This window comes from Lygodium microphyllum, chromosome 9, assembly GCF_053477565.2.
Source record: "Lygodium microphyllum isolate KBCC chromosome 9, Lygodium_microphyllum_v1.1.10, whole genome shotgun sequence".
Classification (NCBI taxonomy): domain Eukaryota; kingdom Viridiplantae; phylum Streptophyta; class Polypodiopsida; order Schizaeales; family Lygodiaceae; genus Lygodium; species Lygodium microphyllum.
Window position 1 is genome coordinate 157,710,011 of NC_141143.1, and position 18,222 is coordinate 157,728,232.

The 18,222-nt window shown below is 42.7% G+C and overlaps 1 protein-coding gene across 2 annotated transcripts in view; it reads right to left on the minus strand.

The window, feature by feature from the left end:
* The window catches only part of LOC148031782 (pyrophosphate-energized membrane proton pump 2-like), a 45,145-nt gene that overhangs the window by 20,875 nt on the left and 6,048 nt on the right, over positions 1 to 18,222 (minus strand). The gene's annotated exons all lie outside the window — the stretch shown is intronic.

Below are 18,222 nucleotides of genomic sequence, written 5' to 3' on the forward strand. Positions count from 1 at the left end.
TTTGAAAATAGAGCACGCAACAAGTCTCGTGGCAAAAATGTGGAGAGTCATCATTGTTGCAGGAAAGGGCACTACAAATAGGACTGTTTTCAATTGAAGAAATAGAAAGGAAAAAGCAATAACACTGAAGACAGCAAGACTGAGAATAAGAATAGCCAACTTGCAAAGAATAGTGAGAAGATAAAGGAGGTAAATGTAGTCAGTAATGAGAATGACAGTGATGATGATATACTCCTTGCTTCTGAGTACACATGCATTGATTGCAGATTTTGATGATGACATGAATACTTGGATACTAGATTCAGGTGTGTCTTTTCATGTCACACCACATCATGAGTGGTTTTCTAACTACAATGGTGGTGCATGTGGTATTGTCCACTTGGGAGATAACTATGCATGTCAAATTGCAGGTATTGGCAGTGTGATTGGAATTTCAGCATGGCTCCGTGTTTGTTTTGCATAATGCGAGGCATGTACCTCAGCTCAAGAAAAGCTTGATAAGCACAGGGCAGCTAGATGGCGAAGGCTATCATACCACCTCTGGGGATAGCAAATGAAAAATTTGTAAGGGCTCTCGCATTGTTGCCAAGGGCTCTAAAAGTGATACTTTGTATCCTTTGTATGTATCTAGCGTGTATAACCATGTAGTTGCCATAACCGAGCCAGCCAAGTGTTTCTTTGTGGCATAGCCGGTTGGGACGCATGAGTCAAACTGGAATGAAAGTGCTTTCTCCTTTGGGTTATTTGACGTATTTGAGATATGCTAATTTTGAACAATGTGATCATTGTATTTATGGTAAGCATGCTCAAATGTCAAATTAAAAATCTCTCTCTAAAGTCTTCACCCTTAGAGTTGGTACATTCAAATGTATGTCAAATACCAGCGTTATCTCTAGGGAAAAAGAAGTATTTCATTACTTTTATTGATGATGCCACACACAAAGTATGGGTTTATCCAATCCGTCGTAAAGACGAGACCTTAGATAAATTTAAAAAATTACTCGCACTTCCTGAAAATCAAACCAGCAAGACATTAAAGTGTCTTTGCTCTGACAATGGTGGAAAATATGTATCCAAAGCCTTTCAGCACTTTTGTGACAGCAAAGGGAGCTCACCACCCTTCACAATCCATCCCAAAATAGTGTTGCAAAGCATGTGAACAAGACCATTCGAGCAAGGATCTGTACAATGCTATCACATGTTGCTTTACCTCATGGATTTTGGGCACACTTCAGAGTGTTTGGCTACAAAGCATTTATACACATTCGCATGGAAGAACGCAAGCAAACTTTAGCCAAAGTCCTCCAAATGTATTTTCCTAGAATATGGTAATGGGGGTGAAATGGGATATAGGCTATGGGATCCCAAAAAAAGGAAAATTGTGACAACAATGATGGTATCTTCTAAGAAGATCGCATGCACAAACAGTCGGAAAAAAATGAGGAAGTCAGAAGGGTTGTATTCCGAGAAGATATACCGATAGGACAACAAAGAATGCCCGCTGGACAGCAAGATATTGCCCATGATGTACCAGAATTTCGGTAAGAACAGATGCCTTTGGAACAACTAGAACCGGTTGTACACCATGCTGAACCTGCAGAACAACCAAGCTGTTAATGCAAATTTGCAGGCTGGAGAGCCAGTAAATCTTGATCATTGGGTCCGTAAGTCGACCAAAATGCAAAGACAGCCAAATAGGTTTGTTCCTGATGTCAATTGTGTGGTTGATTATGTCATGTTGATAGATTGTGGTGAGCCGTCATGCTTCAAGAAAACAATTGACAGAAAAAACAACAAGAAATTGCATAAGGCTATGCTATCAGAGATGGAATCTCTCGTGAAAAATGGCACTTGGGATTTGGTGCATTTGCCCAAAGGGCAAAAATTGTTACCATGCAAATGGGTTTACAAAATGAAAGTCACTTCTGGTTCTTTGCCAAGGTACAAAGCACGACTAGTTGCTAAAGGGTACAAGCAGGAACATGGAACTGATTTTGATGAATTTTTTTCTCCAATAGTCAAAATGACTACTTTGCGAACCATTTTGGGCTTGGTTGCATCTAAAGATATGAAACTCACACATATAGATGTAAAAATAGCTTTCTCACATGGTGATCTGCATGAGGAGATCTATATGCAACAGCCTGAGAGTTTTGTTGCAAAGGAAAAAGAGCACATGGTATGTAAAACTTAACAAGAGTTTGTATTTGCTAAAATGGGAACCACGAGAATGGTATCATAAATTTGATACATTTATGCAATCTCATGGATTCCATAGATCTCAAGTCGATCAATGCTTATACACCAAGAAGACAACAGATGGCAACCTTATTGTCTTGGTTTTGTATGTGGATAACATGATGATTGCAAGCAAGGATGCACATTCAACACATAACAAGAACTTAAACAAGAAAAGGAGTGAGTTGCTTAAATTAGTGCATAGCGATATATGTGGACCTATGCCTACAAAGTTTATAGGGGAACATCCTACTTTATCACATTCATTGACAAAGGAACTAGGAAAGTATAGGCTTTCACTATGCATAGGAAAGGTAAGGCTTTGTCCAATTTTCATACATTTCTGACACTTCTAGAAATTCAGTCTCGCAATAGACTTAAGTATCTCAAAACTGTTAATGGTAGAGAATATCTCTCTCATGGGTTTAGAAATTTTCTTGAAGCACGTGGGATAAAAAGGGAGCTCACAGCGCCTCGTAATCTTGCCCAAAATGGTGTTGTAAAGCATATGAATAAAACGATAAATGAAAGGATATTAAATATGTTGTTTAATGCTGGACTTCGTCAAGGATTTTGAGCTAAGGCTATGGTGACTGCTATACATTTGATAAACACGTTCCCTATTACTACTTTGGAGGTCCTCTTATAATCACTTAAAAGTGTTTGGTTGTGAAGCATATGTGCATATGCCAAAGAAAAGCATAGCAAGTTAAAACCAAAATCCACTAAGTGCCTCTTTTTGGGCTATGGACAAAGTGGTGAGATGGGTTATCGCCTTTGGAATTCAAAAGGTAGAAAGATTGTCCGTAGTGTTGTAAAGCATATGAATAAAACGATAAATGAAAGGATATTAAATATGTTGTTTAATGCTGGACTTCGTCAAGGATTTTGAGCTAAGGCTATGGTGACTGCTATACATTTGATAAACACGTTCCCTATTACTACTTTGGAGGTACTCTTATAATCACTTAAAAGTGTTTGGTTGTGAAGCATATGTGCATATGCCAAAGAAAAGCATAGCAAGTTAAAACCAAAATCCACTAAGTGAGTCTTTTTGGGCTATGGACAAAGTGGCGAGATGGGTTATCGCCTTTGGAATTCAGAAGGTAGAAAGATTGTCCGTAGTAATGATGTGATCTTCAATGAGAAGAAGATGCATAAGCAACCATTCAAGGAAGTGGAAACAAGGAAGATTACTTTCTAAGATGTAGTGCCCACTTATTATTTTGCACACACGGCAAGTGCTAGTGTACGAAGTGTGCAAACAAAGGGCACAAATGATACTTGAACTAGTAGACAAGAAGCAAAGAGACTTATTTAGTAGATTGAGAACCCTATGATGCCTCATGAAGAAAGAGTAAAGACTGAAATTCCCACTCCAAGTCAACCCATTTCAGCATGGGTTTGACTACGTGATCTTGACAAATTGTGGAGAGCCATCTTGTTATAAAGAGGCTATGAATCATGATGATAAGCTTAAGTGGGAGCTAGCTATGCAATCTAAAATGGCTTCACTTTATAAATAATTTGACTTGGAAGTTGGTTCCTTTGCTAAAAGGCAAAAATACTTTGCCATCCAATTGAATTTATAAGTTAAAGGTTACAAGTGATGCCAAACCAAAGTGCAAGACAAGGTGCACCCTAGTGCTTTACTCCCAAAAATACCGCATGTGCACTATGCAACTCCACTACATCTCGCAAGTGCATCGCTCTAGCCTTTGGTCCCGTTGTGTGAGGGATCCCTCTCCTACATACTATACCACCCTCCCAGTTGTTCAAATACATGGACACCCCTCTTGTGTTGATGAGTCATCTCCTTCATTGAAGGAAACACGGAATGAAAAAAAATTACTTATACATTTTAAACCCAATCCCACCCTCCCCAATTGATCCTAAACACGCACCACATTTCAATGTTGATGCTTAGTCTCCTTTGAAGAAAAAAGGAAGTGCTAAAGTCAAAACATCACAAAGACCTTCTAGCATTACTTGTCTAAAAGAAATAAGTTTTATATATTTGCCAAAAATCTAACTATATATATGACAATGGCTATCACTCCAAGGCCAAAGACATTAGATCCACACCTAAAATCACACCATCCACAAGTAAGGATATTCTACCCACACCAAAGCTCAATCTAGTCCCAATTCCCAAACCAACTTCAACCCTTATCAGCAATGATATTACCACTCCAACGAGGTTGAGAGGAGGTCTTCCAAGGGAGGTAGTCTAGCTTCTCCACCCTTCGGTATCCATGTTCATCAATGGCTAGCCATTGTTGTAGTGAATCATGGATCTTCCTCTTAGTCAATGCTTTATGGCATATTTGATTCACTCAGTCATTATCTTCCATTAGGATAGTCTTTTAGAAATCCTAGGTCATCCTTAAGAACCTTAGGCTAGCTACATTTCCTTTAGTCCACCATAGGCTCAATCATACTTTTATATTTTTCAAGTCTTCCGCTACACACATTGTCATTTACTTTTCCATCTCTTTCCTCTATATCTATACTCAACTTTATTTTTTACTTTAGCACAATACACAAGCATCTACACATGAAACATCTTGTATGCAAGTTTTTTCTCTAATACTTACATACTAAGTCTTGTATTTCACTTAAGGGCTAACATTACAAGCTTTTACCAGTCCAAATGAACCAACCTTCCTCCTCCTCGGATAGGGTGGTAAATAACCTAAATAAGCACTTAATTACAACAATTAACAAATTCACAAAACTAAAATGCATGCTTTACCATACAATCTTAGACATTGGACAACCTACTGGCCCCAAAATCAGTGCCCCTTGCGGTATTTCTTTAACTTTTATTGCAAATGGATGGAGTACAGCTAAGATCCTCTGACCTCCTCCGCTAATCCAAGTGCCTCTTAATGTTAAAACTAACTAGCAAGCCTCCAAACCAATTTTCCCCTTGGTTTGCTTGGGGATTGGCCTTCACCCTACTCCTTGAAAGACAAATTTAGCCCCAAATCTGATATTGGATGGCTAGCCTCTTGAATCTCCCTAAAATTTCTCAATTTCAAATGCTAGAATTCAAGTCCTAGGTCCTCAATTCTGAGCATGCATCTCTAAGCGGCCAACCTTAATTTCTACTGTAAATTAGGGTTTACAATCAAGATAAATTGAAATCTCTTCCTCTAATTGCTCAAATTGCTGGAAAATGCTGAGAAAACTTGAGAGATGGTTGGGAAATGAGAGAGAATGTTGTAGGGAGAGAGAGAGAGATTTCAAAGTTTTGTCACGAGAAATGTTCAAAAGCTACTGCTCCCCTGCTCAAACAGCCATGGAAGCTGTCACCTATAGCTTATGACCACCAGAAAGACCACTATCCCCTCCTATATGCTGTCATCTACACCAAAAGGACCTTGGGCTGTTGTTACCTCCTCCTGGAGGGCTCCAAACTGTTGTCACACGCTATAGGACTAATCCCTGGTGGCTACAAATCACATCAGCAACCTCTCCTTGCTCTCTAGCAATCTTCTTCTCTCTCACATTGACCGGAATAGACTTCCACTAGCCCCTAAAAACGTTTTTTCCACTTGCATCGGTAAGTTTTGCCAAGTGGGAGCCTTCTAATCCGGTTTTTCAAGATTATCCAGCTTAGTAAATTAATTTTCAGAATATTAATTTTAAATTTTAATTTAATAATTATTCTAGTGCTCAAAAAATTAATTTTACCAATAATAATTAAATTGGCTAGGCCAATTTGTCTTCCAAGTATCCCTGAGCAGTCATTAGCCCTTAAACTTACATTAATTAATTAATTAATGCCTAGTCTCTAATATCACCACCGACATTAGTGCGCAATAAATTAGTAAAATCTAACACCAAGTACCACCTAGTACCTATCAAGTATAACTTATTATAACTTTTGCCTTTGGCACCAATTGATATCTCGGGGTCCTAGATCCCACATTGTGAAATAATCGACTTGCATCTCATATGTGCAAGTCACATTAGCACATTGGATTAACTTTTAATCGAATACTAAGCAGAGCAATAAAATTTCATATCCTCCTGACACCTAACTGAGCTAAAGGTTTGTTTTCTGGCTTGTTTTCTGGCTCTTGCCTTGCATGCATGGTGTATTCACAAGATATTTTGCAATTGAATGAATCTCATGTTCTTATCTAGACTTAGGATATCGTTTTTATTACAATTTCAGTAGAGCAGTGGAGTTTATACTGACAAGTGTGCTGACACTATGAAAGGCTAAACTTTCTAGAAGCTTGGGTTTTCTAACTCGTCAAGTTCTTTGTTTCTTCAAATATATTAATGGTTTTGTTGGTGGCATTTGATAGTGGCAGCAATGGGCAATTTGATGCCTCGTAGATTGGCAATACAAGTGCAAGCTTTTGTAGTTTCTGATAATAGATTTTGGTTTTTCCAATTGTGAGATTTGACCTGTAGTTCTGCAATTTATGCTAGCTTTCTTTTTGTTTTGATTTGACCTATAAATTTGCAATTTATGCTAGTTGTCTGAGTTCTTTCACAGTTTATTTTATTTTGAGCTAATCATAACCTGAGAACTTTTTTTCTGCCATGAAAAATGTTTTTTAAAAGAATGGATAGTACTAGACCTAACATCCTCAATCAATCCACATCCTATGTAAAAAAATTATGTTGAGACCTAAAATGGACCTGATACTATCTCTAATGGCTCTAGCTCGTGGGCTCCTTAACCACACCAAATAACCCCGCATGGCCTTGTGGCTAGGAGCGTTTGGATACTATAAATAATTATTCTAACTACTAGATGGTGAACTAGTCATATTGCTCTAGTTGCTTCTATCTTGAAATGACTAGAGTGATACCATGCTCAAGAGGCCAATTAAAAAATCCCTTATTAGTAAGCAAGTTCCTTGTTTATGATTTGTGAGCCAACCATCCCTCTTTCCGAAGAAGGAGACTAGAGGCTAGAGAGAGCTCATTTTATCTTAGTGGAGAGAGAGAGAAGGTTGTACTAGCAAAGTGGAAGTCATTGCAACCAGCTCAAGATCTTGGAACTGCAGGCAACAGCTCCAAAGAGGTCTAGAGCAGCAGGTGACAACCTGTAGAAGCCACCGAGCAGCAATCGACAATAGTTTGGGCAAGCAACAACCATTTCTAGGTCTTCAAGCAGCAGGCAATAGAATCAAAGGCATCCTTTGATCAGGGCAGCAACTGATTTGATCAAATTCTAACAATGAAAGTCTGAATTTTCTCTCTCCTGGGCATTCTCTAGCTTCTCCTCTCTAAGTATCTTAGCAAATCTCGGCCATTCATAGCAAAAATCAGCCATTTGTGGTGGACAACAAGAGTGTTTACAATTGTAAACCCTAATTTACAGCAATAATTAGGATTTAACAACCATCTTCAATGTCATGCTCAAAGTTGAAGACCTAGTACTTGGAACAATGCTGGAAATCATGCTATTTCAGTGCTTCCAAGCGATCAGCCCATCCCAATCAGATTTGGGGCTTGATTTGACCCAAGAATGGTCAATTGAAGGTCAATCCTTTGGTGAATCAGGGGGCAAACTGATAAACAGGATTGCTGCTCATTTTTTATAGCAAGAAGCATTGGAAAGCGAAGGAGATTGGAGCAATCTTAGTGTACTTCTTCGAATTGCAGTAGAAGATAAAGAAATATGGCGAGTGCCAATTTTGGGACCAATCAAGTGTTCAATGTCCAAAATTAAGTATTAACATTTACATTCAATTTATGTGAATTTTATGCTTGCTATAATTAGTGTTCAATCAAGTCATTACCACCCTTTCCTCGAAAGGAAGGTTGGTTTCACCTTGGCCTTTTGGACTCCCGAGGTAAGATATCCATCACCTCTTTAGTCTTGGTAGGTTCTTGGGCAACCAACGTGCACCCATTGACCAATGCCCTGGCTGCTTTGGGGTGGGATCTCAAGTACATGTGGGGTGAACTATGCTTGCACTCCCTTTTTGGTTCCAATTTTGGACTTGAGAAAGAGTGCTAAGCTTAAAAATGTGCATTATATTTTAAAACTTCATTAGCTCATTTAACAACCCCAAAATTCAAATGCACTCAGTGTGTTTCAATGTCCCATAAGCAAGCTTTCCACTTTTTGGTTGGTCTTGTTAGCAGTTGTCTGTGTCTTCTGTGGTCATCTCCTGCTTGTGAGTCTCAATCTAAGTCAAACCAGGACATTAGGAGCTCTAACATTGTATTTGTCTGTCATTTTATGTGTTTTAGACACTTTAGATAGAGGGCACATTAGTGCATTTCTTTTTTAGCACTTTTTGCCATTTTTAGGATTTTTACCATATTTAGGATTTTGCAGCTTTTTGCCTTTATATAGGCGGTCTACCCTCCCACTTTCAATATCCATCATTGATTCTTCATGATAAAATGGCCCTCCTCATTCTCTCATCCCCCTACTATCATCTGGTGCCCACAATTAACCCATAGAGCTACGTGTTGAGGCTAATCGTTGCAGCCTTGTACCTTCAGCCACTCCAGTCACATTGTTCATTTTCTCTCCTTTGTTCTCTATTTGTCTCCTCCTCCTCTCTATGTTCACTTTCCTCTTGGTTGCACACTCTCACATGGTATCAGAGCCACGCAGCATGGGAACCGAAGATCTAGAAGAGGTGTGTGTTGTTTGCAACGAAACTAGTCATGCATTTTTCTCATCTGCTACAAACCTTGCATTCAGAGTCAAACATGGCAAGGCGCCCTGTTTCAAGCCCCCTTATAGGCTGTGTTTACCGGGGCAGATTTGTGTTTTGACCTAGGCTGCCATCATTCAGGCTAGGCAGCATTGTTCTTGCATCTGGGCAGCTTCCTACAGGCTGGGAAGCCATTCTACACACTAGGTGGAACTATTTCTGCAGGTGCAGATCTGCATTACAAAGCAGGCAACTGTCTCTTTCTGCGTTGTGGATTTGGGCAGCCTTCTTTCAGTTGGGCAGCAGCTCTTCAGTCTACGAAGCACCCTTTCTTGCTGTGGGCAGCACCTCTTCATGCAAGGCAGCCCCTGTATATCTGTGTTTTGTGCAAGCAGGTCATCAATTCTCCTAGGCAGCGCCTTTGCAGGCTGGGCAGCTTGTTTTCAGGCGGACAGACTCATCTATTTGCTGTGTTTCATCCTTGTGGTCTTTTGTGACCTGCCGACTTGTTCTAAGTGCTAGGCAACCTCTCTATCAAGCCTGAAACAAGGTAGATTTGTGTTTATTGCAAGCATAGCACTTCCACGCACTCCTGGTCTCTTAACAGCCACTGGATTGGCTGCGTTTACATATACATCTTTAGTTGACCCACAGATCAATCGACCCCATACAGGTAGAAAACATCCCAATGGCAGCATCTTCTTTGTTTTATTGCAAATACTTTATTGAAGGACATCTATGGCCAACATATATGGTTTGGGGGATCATGCGGTTCAAGACAATTAATACCAACCACCATCCTATCACTCTTTCTCGCTCTATTCTTCCAGGGCTTCCAATCGTCGATTGGCATTGATGGCATCTCCTGAGCAAGTGCCAATCCTACCCTCTCTACCCACATCTGACAGGCTAGAAGAGACAAACTACCCTCTATGGTCGTGCCGCATGGAGTGCCTCCTCGAGAATTGTGACCTTTGGGGTTTTGTTACTATCCCTATTCCCCAACCTACCATGGATCCTCATGACGATGTGACCACGGATTTGGCAACCTTATGGGATCAATTGAATACCAAAGCTCACTCTTTTCTCCTTTTGAGTTGTACAGATTCTATGCTCGTGCATGTCAGACGTATTTACACTGCTACTACAGAGATTTGGGGGAGATTAGCATCTAGACGTTTGGAAGAGTAAGCAGTTGGAGTCATCTTCCAACTCTGATACAGATTTTGTGGGGAAGCATCAAGTATCCCGCATGTCCTCATTGTGGGAAGACCTCACACCTCGAGGAGAAGTACTAGAGGATATACTCTCACCTTTGTTCGGGAGCTAAGGGTGAATCTACATCAAAGCCTTTGTCTACCTCTACTTCATCACCCGCTATTACCACTAAGTCCATGCTTCTACACCTTTGTCAAGTGGAGGAGCCTTCTTCGATTGTCTCGCCTCCTGAGCAGCCTTGGCTCCTTGACAATGGTGCATCGAGTCATATGACTCCCCAAGGAGATTTGTTGCAAGAACTCTATCCATCCAAGGGTATCGTCACTTCTAGTGACCTTTCTTCAGTGCCTATTAGTGGTGTTGGCACCTTTCCTCTATTGTCTGTCCGTCCCTCGAGCTCCGTTTCTCAAGCCCTACATGTTCCAAACTTAGGCTTCCATCTTCTCTCAATTCAAGGCCCTCCTAGCTTCGAGACTCACATTGTCTTCCTCGACCCAGCCATCTTTGTTGAGAATTCTTCTCCAAGAGCCATTTTTGTGACAAGTTGACAGGAGAGGCTATCTATGCTTCGTTCCCCTTCCATTGTGTGGGGTCCTTTGAGGTAACTTTTTATTGCCACACCCATTCTCGATTGCACCATTTATCCCACAAGTTCCATACCATCGCCCACCATCTCCTCTGGTGGTTCCCTCATATCTCCCATCCCTTTTAGAGGGGGATGATATTAGCGATGTGGCTACGGCTTTCCTAGCCACTTGTGTTTCAGAGGCGGCTTCCTAGAATCGTGAGGAGTTTCTCCAAAGTTCCAATATCCTTTGGGCCTTTCTTTTATGTGGCTACTACCCCTTTTCTTCATCATTGAGCCACCATCCCCTACCGCTTGGCCTTTGGTCCCTGTTGTTTCTATGCAACTTATAGCACCTTCAATAGTTCCTCGTTATCGTCTCATAGTTGGGTCAGAGGCTTGGCTCAACCACTCCCAACTAGAGTTTTCAAGAGTGATCTGTTTGAGGCCTCTCCCCTTCCACTACCCTTTGCTAGCCTTCCATTTGATTAGATTTTTATATGGAGAGGGGCATTGCTCCTTAGCTGGCTTTCTTCATTGACTTCATTGACGAACTTCATCGGCATTAGCACTCTTCCTGTCACCCTTGGATCCGCATCTCCTTTGGCTTTTCACCACATCCACGATCTGAGAGGGGGTGCTAGCAATCATGCATCTTGTGTGGTAATCTCTTGCATATGAGCCTTAGTCTTAAGTCAGACGAGGACATTAGGAGCTCTAACATCGTATTTGTCTGTCATTTTATGCGTTTTAGATACTTTAGATGAAAGGCACATTAGTGCATTTCTTTTTTAGCACTTTTGGCCATTTTTAGGGTTTACACTTTTTACCTATATATAGATGACCTACCCTCCCACTTTCATTGTCCATCATTGATCCTTCATGATCAGCTAGCCCTCCTTATCCTCTCATCCCCCTGCTACCATCTAGTGTCCACATTGATGCGTAGAGCTATGTGTTGGGGCTGACCATTATAGCCTTGTACCTTCAGCCATTGCAATCACATTGTTCCTTCTCTCTCCTGCATTCTCTCTTCGTCTCCTTCTCTCCATATTCACTTTCCTCTTTTCATTGTGCACTCTAAAGGTTCCTCATCTATTAATACAAAGTTTGCTAGGAGTGTGCTAGGTCACTTATATCCTGGTCTATCCCCAATGCATCAGTACATCGTTGCCAAGTCCTCTTGCTGCTTCTATCCACTCATTCCTCATCACCTCCAACTATTGTTGTGGATATCCTTCAATTGCCCTTCCATCCCCAATGGACTATGTTTATCTCTAGCTAGTTGTAACTAGCTCCTACAACCCTTATTGCCATCAATACCGGCCTATGTTTTTGTTGTTGATGCCTGGCTACTAGTCATCATCAACAACAAGCCGCTTTTGCGCTTTAAGCACTTTCCTTCATTAGCCTCTACTTTGAACCTTGGTTACTACACTCCGCATCCATCTTTGATGGATGACACAACACTATGAGAGTGCACAATGGAAGAAGAAACACAAACACGATGACAAAGGAAACAGAGAGAGACTGCAAGAAAAGAAGAAAGAAATCTACTTTGAATAAGGAAAGAATGATGAATACAAGAGGAAGACTAATCAATCCCTACACTTAGCCCACAGCGTCAATGAGGGCACCAAACCAAGCTGATGATGATGGCAACACCAAAGATAGAGGAAGATGACGGAAGGAATGAGAAAGATGAATGAATGATGTGTCAATTGAGTAGGGGAGGCTATAAATAGCCAAATACCCCCAAATTTGGCCAACCTAAAATCTGATGCCAAAATATGGCCAACCAACATTTAATGCTAGTAAAATGCCAAAAAAATCTCACAAATAATCCTAGAAAAGGAGGACAATGTTCAACAGGTGAGACAGATTGGCGAATGTAGAAACTGCATGGGAAATACACACAAAATTTGGACTAGAGGAGAAAATGCACTGAAAGGCAATAAACTGAGTGCTCTAGAATGAGCTACCTCCTCCGTCAAAACAAGTGACAAATAGGTCAAAGCTCCTAAAGTCCTCGTCTAACTCGGACCGAGGCTCACAAGCAAGAGATGACAAAGCATGACAAACACGATTGTTGATACCCCCTCTCAAATCTTGGATGTGGCGGAAGGCCAAGAAAAAAACAAATCCTCGGGTGGAAAGAGAAATGCCAATGTCGATGAAGTCCATCGATGTAAATTGCCGATGAAGAAGCTCCCCACCATCTTGGGAAAACCCCTCTGAAGCACCAGGGGCCGAGAAATCCACAATTGCATCACCGAGATCACCCCCCTCTGAAAGAAATGGGGGATACAAGGGAAACACCAGATTGGGGGAGAGGGGAGGGGAGGGGGGGAACCTGTAGAATAGGAGATGCACAAACGAAACAGGTGTAGCAATAGACAACTACCTTGGAGGACCCTACACAGGAGAAGGGGAATGGAGACTGTAAAGCTGACTCTCCTAACAACCCCTATAGAAGAATCCTCAATACAAACAGCCTGGAAGACAACTCGGATAACCAAGCCTAGTAAGGCCATAAACTGAGAGGAGTGGAAAGCCCAAGTCTAACCGTAAAGGATCTGTGAAATGGAGTGTGAAGTGCACTCAGAAAACAAAGGCAAAGTGCCAGCGCCACAAATAAGCACCGATACAATGTCACCAACATTGACTAAACCCTCAAAAAGGTATATAGATTCTGCAACAAATCACCTCATGGAGTCATATGACTAGACGCTCCATTATCAGCCAGCCAAGGCCTCTTAGAAGACAAGGCAGCCATTGAAAAAAGCTCCTCCAAGTCAATGATATGAAGAAACATTGACTCATGGGTGACCGCTAGAGTAGAGGTAGAAGGCTCAGACGTTTTAGCTCCATCCTTTGCTCCCGAAGGGAGGTGAGGGTTTTCTTTCAATTTCTTCTCTGGATGTGTCCCCTTGCCACGGTATGGGCATTTAGGCTTCTTCAAATTGGAGTCAAAGCCTAAAGAACTCTCCTTTCATTTAGCTTGTGAATTCCCTTTCTTCTTCTTTCCCCTTCCTGAACCTGCAACAAAATCTTTAGCGGAGGTGAATCCACTAGCAACCTCTTTGGCACACTCGTCATGCTCCAAAACAAGCGGGGCAAGCTTCTCCCATAAAAGCTTCTCACAGGTCCTTAATCCAAGAAGGCTGGTGTAGAAGGCATCAAACTAAGGAGATGGCAACTGAGCCAAAAGAATCATAGCCATATCCTCTGAAGAGATCATCCTACCAAGGGACGCAAGCTCATCCCTCATATCCTCCAACCTGTTGATATGATCCTTCATGGTAGGAGAATCATCAAACAATGAGCATCCATAATTTCTTCTCAAGAGTGTATCACAATTGCTAGCTCCCAAGCTCAAGGGTGAGCCCATTTGGCTCTATGGCTAGCACATGTGTCAAATGTCCATTTCATTTATATTCTCTGCCATGGGCACGCTTCGGGTGCAACTTGGATTCTTGAGGGATGTCTCATAGGTATCAAAGCCACAAGCTACCATTTGGCACGGGATATAATGACATGCACACAAACCAAGTCTATGAGGATGACACAATGGGTGTTCAAGGAGCGGCTAACTATCCAATAGCCACTCTCTTGATGGAGCGCCAAGGGATGTTGAAGCAGTGTGTTGTACTCTAACAGAGCACAAAATCAATTAACCAGCCAAGAACTCAATGAAAGATGATGAAGATGATATTGGTCAACTTCAAGGCAAAATACGACAGCCAAAACACAATTGTTCCTAGCTCTCAAAAAGCGTACAAGCTGCAATATCTATTAACAACAGTGGGGGCACATCCCAAGTAGTAAAAGCAATAGTAGATACAATCACAATGACTCTATTAGCAAACATGTATCTTGTATAGTCATATTCTACCTATGAGTCTCTATTTAAATCAAACAAGAACATTAGGAGCTCCAACTGAAACCAACATTCCTCCTCAGATGATAGGGTAGTAAAACCTGATCAATCACTTAATTATAACGATTAATAACTGAGCATAATTTGAAAAGCACACATTACCTTAACAATCTTGGACAATAGACATCCCGTTGGCCCCAAAAATTACACCCCTTTCAATATTTCTTTATCTTTAATTGCTAATGAACAATATATAAGTTGAGATTCCACAATCTCCTTTGCTGATTCAAAAACCCCTTGCTGTACATACAATTGACAAAAGCAAGTTGGGCCAATTGCCCCTTGATTTTCAACCAAGAATTGCACAAATGGAACCACCAACTGACCAAATGCTGCCCCAATTTACATTGGAGATGACCTAGCATCTGAAATTCCTGTCAATTCCACGAATTTCAGGTGCACTGATTTCAATGTACAATGCCTATTTCTATTGATACGAGTCCCAAGGTGGCTGTCAAACCCTAATTTCTGCAAAAATTTAGGGTTTACAACAAAAATCTTCCTACTATCCACCAAATTTGGCTGACATCTGCTAAGAAGGGCTGAGAAATGCTGAGATCTTTTGAGAAATTACTATACCTCTAGAGGTGGGGATCTTCATGGTTCGTAAGTCAGGGAGGGGCAAGGTCCATCTACTAGCACCACCGTATGGACAAAACTATGCCTTTTTTCTTCAAGCCTGCCCCCTGGCCCCATACCTGTTTCTACTCTTCGTAGAGGCGATGTCTCACTTCCTCAGGTCACGTGTGAGTGGATTACGCGGCCTTCGACTTCCAGTGAGAGAGGAGTCTGAGTTGCTAGACTCAGAGTACGCAGATGATACAACCCTCTACATAGAGGACGATGAGTTGATGCTGGAGAGAGTGAGGCTAGCTCGACGTGTTCTGCTCTGCAGCAGGAGCGAAAATCAACTGGCGAAAGTCGGGTCGGTTTCCTCACAGACCCGGACTCCAACACGGAGTGGGACGTCCACCTGGGATTTAGATGGGTGAGCAGAGGGCAGACCATCAATTACCTAGGGTTCCAGGTGGGACTTGACATCACTCCTGCCCAGCAGTTTCTTCTTGTCCTGGATTCTATTCTGAGGAAACTGACCTACTGGAGCACGGTTCGCCTCTCACTAGCCGGACAAGCCCTGGTGGTTAACCAGGTCCTCCTAGCGACGGCCTAGTACATCACCTCATGTTGGTGCTTTCCTCATCATGCGTAGTACAGCTTCGCCGCCTAGTGCGGAATTTCCTTTGGTCAGGATCTAATGGTTCCAGGGATTCCAAGGCCAAGGTGGCGTGGGCGACCATCATACGACATAGATCAGAGGGAGGGCTTGGGACCATCGACCCAGAGTATCAGAGTATGGCCCTTTTGGGCAAGCTAGTTGTCCGCGGTCTCACACCAGGCGGGTAGACCTGGAAGGTCCTATTGCAGGAGGGCCTTCAGGACTGTAGACCGAGGCTTGGCGGGGAGTGGAAGCTATCCCTGAGATGAATCTTCACGTCTGCCCAGATCACCTTTCCTTCGCAGCTTACTCCGCATGTGGCAGGGCCTCCAAAAGGCCCTAATCCAGAGCCCCCCAAGCTGCCAGGAAGAAATAAACCGTCAACCGGTGATCTGGAACCCCCAGGTCAAAGATCGGGAAGGGGCACAGATAGGTGAACGCCCCCACATCCAGTGGGCTGGATGGGAGGCCGGCCCGGCTCGTACCATCAGGAAATGGCGAGAGGTGTACAAGATGGCAGACGAGGAGGTGTTGCAGAAAGTATCAGGCTGCCAGAAAGGAGTGGAGTTGAGGAGAAGGGAGATAGACACAGCAATATCTCCGGTGTGGCTTGCTTCCCCGATACGTGAGCCGATAGAGCCCGGGGAGGTATGGGCAGCTAGGTTTTCACCAACAAGCATCCCCCTTTAGGTGGCAGGTAGAGTGGATGGCGCCCCGCAAGGGACTTTCTTCATCGTTCAGGAGGGGGGGCGTCTAGCCCTTGACAGCAACCTCTGGAAACCCCAAAGCACTGCCTTTGGTCATGTGAGGAGACACGGCTTGTGTGGAGAGGAGTATGCCGCATCCTCACAGTATAGCACCCAACCTTGGATGTATCTCATGGGGAGCTTTTTGTTGGCAGGTAGTCAGCCAAGGCCGTCACCTTTTGTATGAGGCCAGGATGCAGGACACAATATCAGCCAAGGCCGTCACCTTTTATATGAGGCCGTCACCTCATTATCGAGGCACGGTCATGGGCAGTGGTCGGTTTGGAGACTCTACCCATCCGCCAAGTACTGGAGCCCACAACAAACCGCTCAAAGGTATGGGAGATCATAGGAAGTCTGACTAGATGGCATATCTAGAAGGCGCAGTGTCAAGAGGCCTTCGGCGGAGAGAGACTTTCAGCACATGCGACCTTAGCAGAGCTCTAGACCTTCATCATCCACTCCCTCCACGGCCGATGGGACCAAGTGCAGGGCAAGTCCAGGGCTCGTCAGGAGCTTCGAGGTCACTACATGTGCACTTGGGGTAGCCAAGGTCTATTCTTCGTGATACAGGCAGGCAGCCCCAGTTGGCGATATACCCCCCCCCATGGCTTATCGCCCCCATCCCCCCCAGACCGCCTTGAGAGGCTTGTATACATGATGTATTGGTGACTTTGCATCAGCTCCAACTAGACTATTGAGCATGAGCACTCCGTTGTAATCAGTTTTTTGAGTAATATAATCAGCCACATTTTACTTGTAAAAAAAAAAAAAGTGTTTTCAGTCTTGTGATCATTGTTTATATGGCAAGCAAACACGTAGTATGTATAAGAAGTCTCGCATTAAGCACATGGGTGAGTCTTTAGCTCTTATTCATTCAAATGTATGTAGTCCCATGCCTTTTCACTCGCTAGGTGGTGCAAAGTACTTTGTCACATTCATTGATGATTACTCACATAAGGTCTGGGGTTACTCTATTAAGCAGAAATCGAATGTCTTGTCTACCTTTCAATGTTGGCTTACTCTTGTTGAGAACCAGTTTGGTTATGGGCTAAAATGCCTAAGGTCAGATAATAGGGTGAGTATATCTCAAAAGCTTTTAAGTAGTTTTATGATGAGTGGGGTATTAAGCATCAGTTGACCACCCCCTACACCCCTTCCTAGAATGGTATTGACAAATACATGACCAGGGCAATTCAAGAGAGAGTCCGCAGTATGCTTAGCCAGGCAAGCTTACCCCATCACTTTTGGGTTGAGGTAGATACTACTACTGTACACTTGATTAACATGTCCCCTTTGCACTACTATTGATTGCTAGGTTACCGAGGAGATATGGAGTAAAAAGCCTCCATCCTATGCTCATTTGAGCATCTTTAGTTGTGAGGCATTATGCCATGTTCCCAAGGACAAGCATAATAAGCTAGATCCTAAGTCCGTGAAATGCATCTTTCTTTGTTATGGGGATGCAGGTTATCCGCAACCATGATGTCATTTTCCATGAGAAAAAGATGCATAAGCAACCTGAGCGGGTGGTTGAGGTGCGCAAGGTGATCTTTCAGGAGAACCGTCCAACTCCCGTACAACCAGCTAGAGAACCTATCGCAATTGATGCTCCAGTGGCCCAAGCAGCAATGATCCATTTGGCCCATCCACAA